Below are 17,523 nucleotides of genomic sequence, written 5' to 3' on the forward strand. Positions count from 1 at the left end.
ATTTATTATTTTATTATTGGAAATTTTACCTGGGTTTGGAACAGATCCACTGCCACGCACTTCTCTGGTCACAATACTCGGACTGTAAGCTCAGGTATATTCCAATGATTGTACAAAGGAAGGAAACAACTCTATTCCATGAAACGTCACGTTTGTTTAGAGGTTGCGTGGCGAAATAATAGAGGTTACGTTACAAAATACAAAGTCAGCTACGACATAAAATGAGGTAACACTTCGAACACATTTCGGCCAATTAGGTCTATATAAGGCCTATAAACTTTACAATCTGAATCATTTGATACAAATAATATTGACAAGTTTATAAATAATCTTAAGGCTAGGACTTAAGTCAATATACAATATCAACCATACCATGTCATAATAACCTTTTAATGAGACTTTTTTCCCAAACATTATATAAACTATCCTGGTGATCACTTTCCCGACTCGTGAGCTCTCAAAAGGAAATGGAAGGCTATAGAAACCACGAGGCACAATCTCATGGAAGCAGATAACCCAATTAGCTTATCACAACCTTTAATATTATAACTACCCGATTCCCACTAACATGAAATGCACATGACATGCATATTCATTAACGGGGGGTAAACACAGAACAGATGAATAAAACTGTTGCCCACACAACTGTTCACGGCAGAAGTGCTGTTTTAAGAACTTTGAATTGAATTTATCTAAACTATATTACAACGTAAAAACGTCACTTCTCCACAACCCCTTCTGTTCGCAAATGATGTCATAGTTATGTACAACATCTGTGCTAAAAAATAGCAAACAGTTAGCTACATACTTAAGGCTTCAGAAGTTACTGTAAGAAGCGCATCGGCGATTTGTAAGTGAATGACTTGTGTACACACCTCTGGACGCTAATGATTCCAAAAGTTTCGCTTTTTCCATCCGCTCAGGAATACAAATCGCCTGCAACACGTTGTCCACTTGTCATCCAATCAGGTCTGTCCCTGGTAGATCGACGAGGTAATGTTTATCCTTGTGCGTCCGCCCTCCTGGTGCCAGTACCGTTTCTTCAGTATCTGTGCTTCAGTTTCTATCACTGCATGTCAGGGGCGGTCGGGTAGCCTAGTGGTTAAAGCGTTCGCTCGTCACGCCGAAGACCCGGGTTCGATTCCCGACATGGGTACAATGTGTGAAGCCCATTTCTGGTGTCCCCCGCCGTGATATTGCTGGAATATTGCTAAAAGCGGCGTAAAACCATACTCACTCACTCACTCACTCACTGCATGTCAAGCAGACTGCGTTTTTGCAGTCGGAGAAGTTTCATCTGAGATTCAATCTCTGCTTTTCCTTCTTTCTCGGTATCAGAGACCTGCAATATGATCGTCACCATTTGCGTGAACTTCTTCCATGAATTACATCTCAGTTGCAACTCCACCAGACACGAAAGGTAATCCAGAAGCAACCGAGTCTGTACTCAGTACGAATGAGGTCAACCTCCGGACAGGTGGATTCAACATCTGTCAAATCATGCTCAGACTTCTCTAACTAGTCCCTTTGTGCACAATGCACAGGGTTGAGTATCTTCCCGAAATGGTACATACCATACATGCGTTTGCCGTGGATAGGTCTTGTCCTATCTTCACCCGACTCTTGTGAAACCACCAAAACTTGGATTCTGGAGTAGGACTGGTCACCATAAACCCATGCTTGCCGTAATAGGCGACTATATGCTTGTCGTAAGAGGCATCTAATGGGATCGGGTGGTCTGGCTCGCTGACATGGTTGATGCGTGGATCGATGCTCATGATGTCAATCACTGGATTGTCTGGTCCAGACTCGATTATTTACAGACCGCCGTCATATAGCTCGAATATTGCTTAGTGCGGCGTTAAACAAGAAAACAACCAACCAACCAATGACAGCATTAATTTCCTGCTCTCATTTTTCTACAAACTTGTGTTTACCATCATGTGCAAAGATTTTCACGAGCACCCTATCACTTCTCTAAAGTGCTGCTAAGCAGTAACACACAATGGAACTTTGCAAGAAGGTTGGTCCGATGTAGTCCTTACCTCTATCTATAACACATTAGTCCCTAAGACTACAGGTACCATTGTATCACAATTACTTGTCAAAACAACTAGAAGAAAACCGAGCAAACTAGCCTCTTCTTGTAAGCATTGAGTGATAATATCTCCCTGTATAAGTATGGATGAATATTTCCATCCGCACATGAAGTGAGTAATACCTCTTCAATAGTTGATGTAGGAATGTAATACACGTTATCCTGGTAAAAGTCATGACAGATAGTAAGGAACACTGAACTAGTGTCCAATAGAGCTCTGCATTATATAGTACGAAGCTGGATCACGCAATATCTCTCTCTCCCATAGCGGGGCACTTTGTGGAGCTTTGGATTCCAGTACAAATTGAATGGATCGGTTCAGGTTTTAGTGTCCATTCAAAAGTTGATGGTGCTATTGCGTGGTTTGGGAAGATTTCCTTCTCGGTTAACATTGTGTGTGGCATTATTTAACACGTCAGTTATACAAAGTTCTTTTAACAACAAGGTTCGAACATTTAACTGAAATGTGACCCCACTGTGGATTGGCTGAGTTTGTATCAATGCCGTCATATAATGTGGATAGTCGCCATATGGTAATGTGCATTGACATTGTCAAGTATAAAGTAGCATTCATAATGGAGTGTTAGTCGCCAGTTTATATTACCAGGACAATCTGCCTTTCAAATGTTGACTGCTAGATACTTGTACATGGCCTACATGCTTGGTATATTTATTGTAGTATGCATACCAAGTAGTTGCTAATACATACTGCTTTCTGCATATTTGTTCGGAAGTCTGAATTAACGACATTTCTGTGACATAATTAATGATGATTTAATGGTCGTTTTAAAGATGGACTGACGTTTGATGTTCATAAGTCTTTAATTTTGTAATCTGATCTATCACCGAGGTCTTTGAAGGTTCACTTCGACACATTTTATGAGTGTCCCAGTTAAGCTCGTATGATCGTTGTTCACATCAATATGTGACCCATGAAGATCCGGATAGAAAATAGATCTTTAGCAACCCATGCTTGCCGTAAGGGGCGACTATGCTTTGCGTAAGAGGCGACTAACGGTATCGGGCTCGCTGGCTCGCTGACCTGGTTGATGGTCATGATGTCAATCACTGGATTGTCTGGTCCAGATTCGATTATTTACAGACCGCCGTCACATAGCTGGAATATTTCTGAGAGCGACGTTGAACTTCAAAGAAATAAACATACACCAATATGTCATGCAACAGAGAGACTCTCGTCTTGTTTTCTGCATTGAAACTGTTTCAACATAGAAATCGGGACAAATGCTTAGCATTGATCTGTCAGCTCAGGTGGTAGTACAAACTGAACCATGCAGCAATAGGCAAAAATCTGCAGTCTTTTGTGTTTCTTGTCCTACATGTAAATGCAGATGTTGGGTATTCTGCTGAAGTTGATAAACACCAGAATGTGGCTCGACCACATTACAATGACTACTAAATTGTCCTTCAAAGTTAAATCCATTATTTATTCCATAGTTTTGAAACACAAACGAGATTTGTAAATGACAGTTGAGCTGTTGTGATAGTTGTCTGTATGGTAGGATTTGACAAACATTGAGCATTTGCCTACTCTTTAAATATACATCACTCGTGCATTAGGCATTCTCCAAAACTGATTTCCTCTTCTCAGGATAACGAACTGGGACTTGCGTTTGGCAATGTGACCATGCTACAAAACTGTACAATGGAATTGTCACCTCAACCTGTTTATATTGTGTAGGGTTTTAATGCATGCGTTGTTGAGATAGCAAGACTCTTCTTTACAGGAAACCACACTCTTAATCCATGAAAGAGATATTCAACTCACAATTACTCTTTATGAAATGCAGAGAAGGAGCGCGTGTCTGATACCCAAGCAGATATCGGTTTGTTCTGGCTGTTTAAGGGGTGTGCTAGCTAGAGAAGGTGTCGGACACAACGCCGAGTTGTAGGGTTTATGCTGGCTGGGTTGATTTGGTGTGCAGAAACGCTGTCGGTCGTCTCGCAATTACACTGTAGGTTCAGAGTTGATTTCCTTTTGTAATTACTGCTGCAGAACTGACTAACAATGTTTCCCAGCGATCTCGTGAAAACTCTACGCAGCGACAGTTCAAACAGGAAATGAATATTACCTTAATGTGTGAAAAGTGTATGGTGTACGAATGGTCGTCAGCATAAATGTAACAAAATACTGAATGATTCATTCCTAGGTCTTCATCACAACACATGGCTGAAAGTTGATATCATTCGTAACTTACATACGTCATCATTGTTCATTTTATATATATCAGATGTAGTAAATGTGACGTTACACATATACACATGACATAAGGTTACAAACAACCATGGATCATCACGTCATACACATGAATGAATCATCACATTACACATATGAATTAATCACAGCATCACACAACATACATGAATCACATCACACATATATATGGATCACGTCACACATGCATGGATCACGTCACACATATAGATGGATCACGTCACACATATAGATGGATCACGTCACACATATAGATGGATCACGTCACACATATAGATGAATCACATCACACATATAGATGGATCACGACACACATGCATGGACCACGTCACACATATAGATGGATCACATCACACATATAGATGGATCACGTCAAACATGCATGGATCACATCACACATATAGATGGATCACGTCACTCATGCATGGATCACGTCACACATATAGATGGATCACATCACACATATAGATGGATCACGTCACACATGCATGGATCACACCACACATATAGATGGATCACGTCACACATGCATGAATCACGTCACACATATAGATGGATCACGTCACACATGCATGGATCACATCACACATATAGATTGATCACGTCACACATATAGATGGATCACGTCACACATATAGATGGATCACGTCACACATATAGATGGATCACGTCACACATGCATGAATCACGTCACACATATAGATGGATCACGTCACACATGCATGGATCACATCACACATATAGATGGATCACGTCACACATGCATGGATCACGTCACACATATAGATGGATCACGTCACACATGCATGGATCACGTCACACATATAGATTGATCACGTCACACATATAGATGGATCACGTCACACATATAGATGGATCACGTCAAACATGCATGAATCACGTCACACATATAGATGGATCACGTCACACATGCATGGATAACGTCACACATATACATTGATCACGTCAAACATGCATGAATCACATCACACATATAGATGGATCACGTCAAACATGCATGAATCACATCACACATATAGATGGATCACGTCACACATGCATGAATCACATCACACATATAGATGGATCACGTCAAACATGCATGAATCACATCACACATAAAGATGGATCACGTCAAACATGCATGAATCACATCACACATATAGATGGATCACGTCACACATGCATGGATCACGTCACACATATATATTGATCACGTCAAACATGCATGAATCACATCACACATATAGATGGATCACGTCACACATGCATGAATCACGTCACACATATAGATGGATCACGTCACACATGCATGGATCCCGTCACACATATAGATTGATCACGTCAAACATGCATGAATCACATCACACATATAGATGGATCACGTCACACATGCATGAATCACGTCACACATATAGATGGATCACGTCACACATGCATGAATCACATCACACATATAGATGGATCACGTCACACATGCATGGATCACGTCACACATATAGATGGATCACGTCACACATGCATGGATCACGTCACCCATATAGATTGATCACGTCAAACATGCATGAATCACATCACACATATAGATGGATCACGTCACACATGCATGGATCACGTCACACATATAGATTGATCACGTCAAACATGCATGGATCACGTCACACATATAGATGGATCACGTCACACATGCATGGATCACATCACACATATAGATGGATCACGTCACACATGCATGGATCACCACGTTACACACATGCATGGATCACGTCAAACATGCATGAATCACATCACACATATAGATTGATCACATCACACATGCATGGATCACGTCACACATATAGATGGATCACGTCACACATGCATGAATCACATCACACATATAGATGGATCACGTCACACATGCATGGATCACATCACACATATAGATGGATCACGTCACACATATAGATGGATCACGGCACACATATAGATGGATCACGTCACACATATAGATGGATCACGTCACACATGCATGAATCACGTCACACATATAGATGGATCACGTCACACATATAGATGGATCACGTCACACATATAGATGGATCACATCACACATATAGATGGATCACGTCACACATGCATGGATCACATCACATATATAGATGGATCACGTCACACATATAGATGGATCACGTCACACATATAGATGGATCACATCACACATATAGATGGATCACGTCACACATATAGATGGATCACGTCACACATATAGATGGATCACGTCACACATATAGATGGATCACGTCACACATATAGATGGATCACGTCACACATATAGATGGATCACATCACACATATAGATGGATCACGTCACACATGCATGGATCACGTCACACATATAGATGGATCACGTCACACATATAGATGGATCACATCACACATATAGATGGATCACGTCACACATATAGATGGATCACGTCACACATATAGATGGATCACGTCACACATATAGATGGATCACGTCACACATATAGATGGATCACGTCACACATGCATGAATCACATCACACATATAGATGGATCACGTCACACATGCATGGATCACGTCACACATATAGATGGATCACGTCACACATGCATGAATCACATCACACATATAGATGGATCACGTCACACATGCATGAATCACATCACACATATAGATGGATCACGTCACACATGCATGGATCACGTCACACATATAGATTGATCACGTCAAACATGCATGAATCACATCACACAAATAGATGGATCACGTCACACATGCATGAATCACCACGTTACACACATGCATGGATCACGTCACACACATGCATGAATCACGTCACACACGTGCATGAATCACGTCATACACATGCATGAATAACGTCATACACATGCCCGAATCACGTCACACACATGCGAGGTGCACATGGGAGGTGTAAGAGTGCTCACTTATGACGATCCAAGGGAGACTACTCCGTCAGGTGGCATTGACAGCCGACATGCTGGATACAGGGTACACAGTCAGTTCAAGCATAACAACACTGTCACAGTGTAGGAGATGTAATAGTACTTTCCGGGGACGATCCAAGGGAGACTACTCCGTCAGGCTGAGGTACAATGCACTGGTCGTGAATGGTGTGTTGACGGCTCACACGCCGGGTGCAGGTGACTCCAGTCGCAGTCAGTTCAGTCAACACTGTCACAGTGGGAGAGGTGTTGTCGTGCTCACTGTGCACGGTGAAAGGGAGACTACTCCTTTATGCACATCACACCTTCCCTTGTTTCGAATGTTGCCTTAGCTTTGCTTCTATCTCCGTCTCCCACCGTTAACGCATACATGTGTATGTGTGTGTGTGTGTGTGTGTGTGTGTGTGTGTGTGTGACGACTCCAGACACGAGGACATTATACATGTGCGCATACAGCTTTTTTTAAAAGGGGGGTGCACAATTAAGATCTATTTATTGTCTTTTGTGGTAATGTATCCCATGTTATATATATACTCTATGTCATTGTCATTGGGGGTATTACAAACATTGCTTAGGCGTCTACTAGTAACAGCTACAACTACAACTTTATTCGGGATCACGTGAGATAGCGAGAGCGAACCAGGGGTCAGACTTTAAAGCGTTTGAAACCCTGTACATAGCAGGGTGGGTAACTGTATAAGTTCGGGAGGGCACGTGATCCCTCCTACTTGTGATTATTTCATATAATCTATATCAACCTTCAACTTACAGGTAAGTCTCGTTTAATCTACGATTATATTTCAACCAATCACGACGTAGATCGTGATCACGTGAGATGTTTAAAGCACAGGTGTTTCAAACAAAGAACAAATGCTGAATATAAGCTGACAGCTAGTTTAATTATTATATGCAAATATAAACAAATGAAACGTCCAAATTGGCAATCTCAAACAACCACTTGCAAGTATATGTACTTCTACTTCCAAGTCCTTGGAATGTGACGAGTCTCCATGATTATATGTTTAATAGTTCAGCTGTTGTCGAGGATGGCCAATGCGAATGTATTGTCAATCACTGGTTTGTTGTAGAACTTGGAGAAAGTCGCAGAACTACTCCACCCTGCCGTTTTCAGTATAGTCTGAAGCGGCACAGAATGTCGTAATGCGGCACTAGTCGACGCCATTCTTGTACTGTGTGGCGTGAACGTATTCATGTCTATGCCACTCAACTGAAGCACCTGCTTGATCCAGCGTGACACGGTATCTTTACTTACAGCCTTATGCGGCTGTGTGGAGCTAATGAAAAGCTGATTCTCACCGTTCCGCATGGGAGCTGTTCTGACAAGGTATTCCTGTAATACCCTAACGATACACAGACTACTGTTCGGCGTGTATGCCGGCAGAGTGATCTCCGCCTGGTGCGACCCATGTCTCGACTGTTTGATCAGGCTACCAACTCTGAACTTACAACAACTACTGAACAAGCTAATAGCTCTAACATCTAATAGATGAACAGTTTGCAGTCTCTGCCCTGACAATAACGCAATCAAAGTCACAGTTTTAAGTGTCAAATCTTTCTACGACAGTTCCTTCAAAGGCATCAATGTTTTTAGATAACTTAGAACAACATTGGTATCCCACGTCACTGAGTTTCTGGGCAGTGAGGGGCGAGTCTGAAAAACTCCCTTCATGAAGCGGTTAATGAGAGGATGAGATCCAATGGTGACGTTATCTGCTGATATAACACAGGACAGAGCGGATCTGGCTGTGTTAAGTGCACTGTAACCAAGGTTGTGTAACTCATAGAGTTCCGTCAGAAAATCTAACACCTCGGTCACAGATGGACACAGCGTATCGATTTCCCTTTGATTTCAAAACGCAACCCATCTCTTGATGTATGCGGAGTACTGGTCTCTAGTGGATTTGCGCCAGGATTGGAGGATAATACTGGCAGCTCTGTCCGAAACTCCTCTCCGTGTAAGAGATTGCCTGATAAGGGAAACACTGCAAGTTTCAAGTGTCTCGCCTCCTTGTTGTGTGGAAGGCGTAGGATCTTAGAGACTGGTGGTAGTATGACTGGTGGATGGATGAGGAGTCTGAGGAGTCTGGAGAACCATGGTTGTGTGGGCCACACTGGGGCCACTAGTAGTCCTCTGGCTTGGTCTTCTTCCACTTTCTTTATCACTGCATTCAGGATGCTGAAAGGCGGGAAAGCGTAGAAGTAAATATTCCATGCAAACGTAAGAGAGTCAATGGCACATGCATCTGGGTCTGGCTTCCAAGAAGCATATTTCTCAAGTCTAGTATTAAGTCTTGAGGCAAACAAATCTATGTCAGGTTTTCCAAATACCCTACATATTTCACTGAACACTTCATCAACGATGTACCACTGAGTATTGTCTTTCATTATTCTAGATTCTCGATCCGCAATCACATTGTCTTTACCCGGAACATGGCAAGCACTTAACCACAAGTCTCGCTGCAGACCCCATAGCCAAGTGTCTCTTGCGAGCATGTCAAGTTGTGGTTTCTTGCCACCCATGTTGTTGATATAACTGACTGCCGTGGTATTGTCAATCATTAGTTGACAACACACATACCGGGAGCGGGTTACGTCTTTCACTGTTCGTTCAGTCAACACTGTGAAAGTGTGGGGGTGTAAAAGTGCTCTCCGTGGACGATCCGAGGGAGACTACTCCGTCAGGCTGAGGTACAATGCACTGGTCGTGAATGGTGTATTGACGGCTCACACGCCGGGTGCAGGTGACTCCAGTCGCAGTCAGTTCAGTCAACACTGTCACAGTGGGAGAGGTGTTGTCGTTCTCACTGTGCACGGTGAAAGGGGTATACTCCTTTATGCACATCACACCTTCACTTGTTTCGAATGTTGCCTCACCTTTGCTTCGAACTCCGTCTCACACTGTTAACGGATATGTGTGTGTGCCTGTGTGTGTGTGTGTGTGTGTCTGTGTTGTGTGTGTCTGTGTGTGTTGTCAGTGACACTCAGTGACTGTCAATACATAGATCATGTGTATAATATATACTCTCTGTCATCGCTATTGAGGGTAATACATGCATTACTTCTGCGTCTACTAGTAACAACTACCACTACAACTTTTATTGCAATATTTATAATGTTTTGTCATTATCTACATCATAATCGCTACCGTGCTGCTATTACTTAGATGACTTGGTCATGTCCAAAACCCACAAGTATCTCGTTGTGCTATTGTCCATATGACTTTCCTGTGACAGTTTCAGTTCCCATTCACCACAGAAGGAAGTGAAGGACACTGAGACAGCTACAGTCCTGTCCAAACCCCACGTTGATGTTGTTGTGACTTGGACAACTAGGTCATGGGACTTTGATGTCTCAGGTTCTGTTTCTGTGCACCTCAGGGAAGTAAATACAGACAGCTATTCCCGGGAATGGGGATGTCACTGAACATCCTGCCAGACTCTTTTCTATCTTATGTGACACACTTTCACATGCTGAAATTAATTCTAATATCAATTTGGCCACGACAAATCTATAGGTAACAATCCTCGAAGCTAAATGCGTGAGTGAATCGCTCACTTGGTTGTCAAACAACTGTTACAGTGTTCAAGAGGTGGGGGATATGACATGAGTTGTCTCCCCTGGGTTGTAACATATCCTCCACGCTGTCAACCCTTGAATACTGCTTGTGCTCCTCTCACTGCAGGGGAGGGGCTGCATGCAACTCAGTGACAGGTGTCATATGGTGGCATATAGTTGTGTAGACAGACAATATTGAACATATCAACACAAGATATAGACTTATACGACAATGTTGGCTTATAAAACATTATACTTAATCCCAAGCAGACTTTGAACAACACAGTATATCTTTTATTTATATATATATATATATATATATATATATATATATATATATATATATACTGCGCCCTCATTTAAGGCCCCAAACGTAGGTTTTATCGTCACATTGAAAAATGTTTTATTCTAATTCATCACAATTTAACGAGCGTTTTCACCCAAAAACTTGCTTATAAATGTTTGGAATTTGTTTTAAACCATCTGGTACAGACGTACAACGTCAACAGAACTAGAATTCCGTTACATGTCGATAACTGTACATTTCATCTGAGGTCTCTTGGTTGAAGAGCAAAGTTTAAGACTAAATTCGTCCCCGATTGGTTTTACCAGAAGTATACTCCGAAACGTTTTGTTCCTCATAATAAAGAAGTTGACTTATGCGTATCCTTCTTAGTGCTTTTCAAAGACCTAATTTAAGTATTATTCCTTTAAACATATCTAAATTCAACACTGAAGAAGCAATGTGAAATTTCATGTATTTTGCTATTGTCCAGGCATACTTACTTCTAAAAAACTACAATTTAATATATTCTTCCGGCAACCACCTCCAACAACGTATCTGTCCTGTGATGTGGACTGTGGCAAGGCTTTCAAATTGCGAATACAGCTTTAAATTACACTGACGCAATGGCCATGAGACAACACCAGAAACAAGGACTTAGTGGATAAAGAGCGAATTCATATGATTTTGGAAAGGGCGTTTTGTTTGTGAGAAGCACATAAACATCCACATAGCTTAGAGATAGGGTCACTGTGACCGTCTATCCTCCATGAATTTGTGCTACATAACTTTCTATTGAGACACAGATTTACTGGTCAACTGCCGGTGTGGTATGTGTAGGTGTGGGTTGTATAGAACACACCATGTACACTGCACACGGGGGCAGCTATTACAAACATGAGTTAAGCCTCCTGCGGAGTGAAGCTAATATTATTACAACCACTACCACTACTACTACTACTACTACTACTACTACTGCTACTACCACCAATACCACTACTACTAAGACGACCACTACTACTACTTACACCACACCACCACTACCGCTACTGCTACTACCACTAATACTGCTACTACCACTGTCACCTCTACTACCACCACCAGTACCACTAGTACTACTACCACTACTACTACGGCCACTACCACCACCACCACCACCACCACCACTACTACTACTTATACTATATACCGTTAAAGCAAGACCGAAAACAAAGAAAATAGAAAGGTTCTATACTGAAACTTCTAAACATGCAAACAGGATATATGCAATGTTCGGTGAACGATCATAACAATTTGGAGGACAAATAGTTCATTTTACATTGAAATGCTGAAATAATTGAAACTACGTGAGTTATCGAGACTGTGTTGGGGACACAGCTCTTATGGTATTAAAAAGGTCGGGGCACCTGTATAATGACGCATGGTCTTCACAAATGGTACCATCACGGAAGAACATACTGAATCTACTCTAACAGAGCTAACGTTTATTTTAACGCTGATGACATCGCAGCAAAACTAGCTTGGCTAAATCATGGTTACAGTGTTGTACGAATTAGTGGCTGCAGAGACCGGACAAGCAGAAAGGAGGCAGCTTCTTTTGGTGGACATCATAATGCAAGACATGTTAACAAGGTACCGATCCTACTCCTGGTCTCTGAGCATGTGTAACAGTTCCAGAGCTCATAACGTGCTCCTGAGTTTGACTTTCACCCGACTGGAGCGCTCCGATCCAATAGCTCCGGTACGAGTTTCAAATCGACTCAGAATTCGACGCACCGTTACAGGTGCACCCTGTCCCCTGCTATTGTTTATGAGGTTCGACAAAATGTGTCCATGCCACAACCTGCCCCTGCACATCTGACACTTGGTTGTGCTCACTCTGACGCTAATGTGACCAGGGACCAGTGTTACGACAAACACACGTCTTACATACAAGACGGTTTGGTCAGTGACAGTTATATTTGGGATTACACTTTCTTAGTAGAGTACAGATGTTTATCATTTATTTGGTTTAAGTCCCATCTCGGATTTGGAAGTCTGACAACTGGTAGGCTAGATCACGTAGCTTTCGGCCATCGGATCCGTGCCAATCTATAATGTCAGGAGGGTACACAAAGTACGTGATCTACACCAGAAAGTGTTATCCCAACTATAACATTTGTTACATTTGACCGCATTCTTTGGTCAGTGTCTAGCTGCTTCTGTATTATGTGTCCATGTTCTCATGTTGTTTGGATTATCGTGTGATCTTGGTTTATTTATTTTCAACTTGCATACTAACGGGTGACCCTTCAGTAGTTGCATAGAGTAACCATTATACTGAGGTTAAACCACCAGAGTCACTTTCACACAACCATCTCAGGATGGCTAAAATGAAATAAACAGGAAGGCCTCGCCGTGCGAGGTGTCAGGAATCATCCTGTGGAATGGGAAACCTTGCCCTGTATACAAGTTGTACCTTGTCATGGAAGGAGACACTTCATTGTGAACATATGTGTTATTTGAATATAGACGAATGGTTTGAAAACAGAACACCTAGCTATGATGCTGCAGCAACTAGGAATCTAGTGTAGACGTTGTTGTCATTGTTTGTCAAAGAGACCATGCAGTAGTATTGCCAAGCACGTATCCCTTTTCAATTCCATAGTTCATTCGCGGAACGTTGAATGTAACCGTTTTTTGCAAGGATCACAGCCCACAGTCCCATCTGTCATTTTGTCAGTAGTACTTAACAAGGAAATTATACATGAAAACGGATGAACTGGTCATGTAACTGTGCATTGTTTTAAAGCTTTGGCGGCGTTGAGGCCTTGTGAAATGCGCGATTCGTGAAAACATGTCCGTTTCATGTGGATGATTAAATATTCTTTAGCTATGTGCCATCTTCCTGGTCATCAGGAAATATAATATACTGGAGCAGGTCCTTTGTGGAAAATGTCACATTTGCATTTCAGTTTGATTTCTAAAGTAAAAAGTATTGGTAATAATATGTCTGATGAGCCATAGGTAATACATAACTAATGCCTAGATAATACATTGGTAATACGAGTATAATGCCTAGATAATACATTGGTAATACTTGTATAATGCCTAGATAGTACATTGGTAATTCCTGTATAATGCATGGAAAATGATGATGAAAACCCACGAGTACGGGGATGATGATGACAACCCACGAGTACGGAGATGATGATGACAATCCACAAGTACTGGTATGGTGTTGACAGACAGACAGACACTGACAGACACACAGACGTAACTCTCACTAATGAATGAATGAATGAATGATTCAATTTGCGTACGTCCATGTGCAAAAATGATTCAGGGATAACAGTGACATTTACTCTGACTTGTTTGGAAATTACTATTGTCGCACAATAAATACTGAACTGCTTCCAACTGGTTGACGGCATGATAAGTCAATGCAGATGCAAGACTTGGTAAAATCACCCTGCACGCGAACGACTGCCGCCAGACGCCTCCTCATTTCTGGAATCCGACGATGCACGTGACGCTGGGGTCTGTCTTAATGCTTATTTCACATGCAAAGTATGATTGTCAAAATGGGGGATGTGTGATGTGTAGGTCCATAAGGAGCCGCGTGTGTAAACTGCCCTGGTGTATCTGTTGGATTCTTACTATACTAATTATATGATAATTAAAATGAAATAGAAATTCAAATTTATAAACAAAGAAAACAATTTAGCAGGGGTAAGAGAATTCGGCGTCACGGTAGTCATCACTTGTTTGAAAACAGTCGGTTGCGAGTTCAACCCTAAGCATGGCTGTTATCACCTATCACAGAGGTTTGACTGGTTGCAGCGATAATAGGGGGTGTAAGTAGGTCACGGGACTACGCGAGACCTAACGTTATTTAGTACTTCCGGTGACAAACAACGTCCCGCTGCAATGGCGACAGCAGTGTCACGTCGGACAGGGCCCAGCGAATCATATTTGGAACTCGCAGGTGTAACTAAGAAAACCATGACACTGTCACAGGCATTAAAACACTTGAGATGGGGAACATGAATAGCAAGTGTTGGCTTGTCAAAGCAGTTGCAGTGTTGTCAAGACGTACTATGGTCGATGTCAAACTGGCCGCTTCCCATTCATAAATATTGAGGTAAGTTTTCACTTTTTGCACACTTCTGACAAGTTGGTATAATTGTTATTGTGTTGATAAGTCAATACTGATCGGTTCATCATCACCCGTACAATGGTGATGGCGTTGAAAAGCGAACATATAACATACGTTCTGAAGGTATTTGCAATATGCTCTCGGTTTATGCACCATACAATGTTATGGCAAATTTTCATTACATCTATCCTGAGCCTTTTCCAATAATAAATGTTCAGCTCTGATATGGAACGTCACAGAATTATATTTGTACATGTAGGTCCAGGGGAGATGACACAAACTATAGTCATATTTAAAGAAGGCCTATCATGTGCATGTTGGCAACGCAAATTTTGTCAATACTTAATGTTGTGCAAGGAGATTTATGGGGGTGCCTGTGTTAAAAAATAAGGATATGTGCCAATATCACGATGATAGTGTTATGTGCACTGAAAAATCAGGTTTGATTCAAACAAAAAAATATTAATCTAATTTGTAAATAATGATGATTAAATCCTTGCAGTGTTTGTTTTTAAGATCTCTAAAAAGTGACCTCACTTAAATGTATTCTGTATGATGTGAATAGACTTGATCATTACAACCCCATTTAGCATTTGTTTATCATATTCAGTTGAAGTTACAATGTACATGCTTAATTTATTAATTATATCTTGATGTAGGCAATGTAAGAAATGGTTGGTATTTTAGAAGTATATATTATATGATCTCATAAGTGTTATTTATCTTTTGCAGTTGGACCATATTTCCTTGTTTGAGGGGGGAAAGATTTCCTCATCTTACTCACGAGTAGATGCATATGGATCACCAGAATTACCTTGATGGCAAGCATAACTGCACCTCAAGAGCATCTCGGACTATAACATATCTTCAGATTTCTGGGAATATTTTGTGGTCAAGCATTACATTGCCTATGAAAGAACAACTCTTGTTGTGTAAGCAGGTGTAAACATATTAAAGTTCTATCTGAACGTTTTGCTGAAGTATTGGCTCTGTAAATGATGTCTGTGACCATTAGAATACACCATATACACTGGACACTTGCTGGAACAGGACCTACTTGTCATCAACATGGTGTTGCAGAACATCTTGGGACTCTCTCATAACGTGCAGTGTGAATCTAGATACTGACACCAGTAATAGTGCATGCTGGCACATTTATTTGTTCAGGCTTGGCATTTGGGAATATTTGCCATGAATGTTTAATACTCATGACCTTTGAATAAAATTACTGAATAGATCTGAAACTTATTTATTGTTTTTTGTCTGAGATAATGCCATACAAAAGAAGTTTTTAAAATATTTCTGGTATCAGCCATGATACTGGATTGATATTGAATATAATATCATAACAATGCACATGGAATGTGTGATAATGAATTTCCAGTTTATGGGTCAAAATTTTCCAAGAAAATACAACAGATGCTTACCAATGAAAATTTAACTTAACCAATGGCATAGCAGTTGTTGCTTTTTGAAATGAATTCTTTGTTGAAATATCAACATGTCTTGTTTTTGCATCGCTGTTTTAGGGTCCAGCATACAAATTACAGTGATTCATAAAACAATAGCCAATAAACATTAACATTTCTTGACCAGTAATCTTAAAACAGATTGGTCCAAATGGATAGCGGAACATGTGAAATAACAGTTACCTCATTTATTTGACTTTATTTATTTATTGGCAGAATATTTGAAATACACAAAAATATGAAAAATAGGTGCAATTGTTTCTATCTCTGCCTCAAGTCAATATGGATGCACTAAATTGTGTTCATCAGTGTTGACTGAGTGATAAGTTGAATCTATTAATGTTTTGGACTTGTGGCAATTATTTTTACTTGTTTTAATTGAGCCTCACAACCAGAACTATTAATTTAAAAAACTCTACCGTTCATCAAAATTCATCTTTTAATCTTGACCCTGCTATCAATCACAGTCTGCAGTGTTATAACAATTATATTGCTGACGAGGTGTAACACTTTTATTTCTTCGCTCAGAATAACATTACACTTCATTTATTAGTAAGTATCTTTCTTAATGTAGGACATGTCATTGGTGATCGCCACCATAATTCAGTGTATTTGTCTTGCATTTTGGCCACTTCTGACTTGAAGTTGCTGCATGCTGGATGCTGCTTCATCTTTTGGTTGCTGTACAGCAGAAATTCACTCCTGTATGACCACGAAAAACCCCATTCATGTTCTGCAACAACATAGAACTAGACA

The sequence above is a fragment of the Haliotis rufescens genome, unplaced genomic scaffold, assembly GCF_023055435.1.
Source record: "Haliotis rufescens isolate VD_foot unplaced genomic scaffold, xgHalRufe1.0.p SCAF_9, whole genome shotgun sequence".
NCBI lineage: Eukaryota > Metazoa > Mollusca > Gastropoda > Lepetellida > Haliotidae > Haliotis > Haliotis rufescens.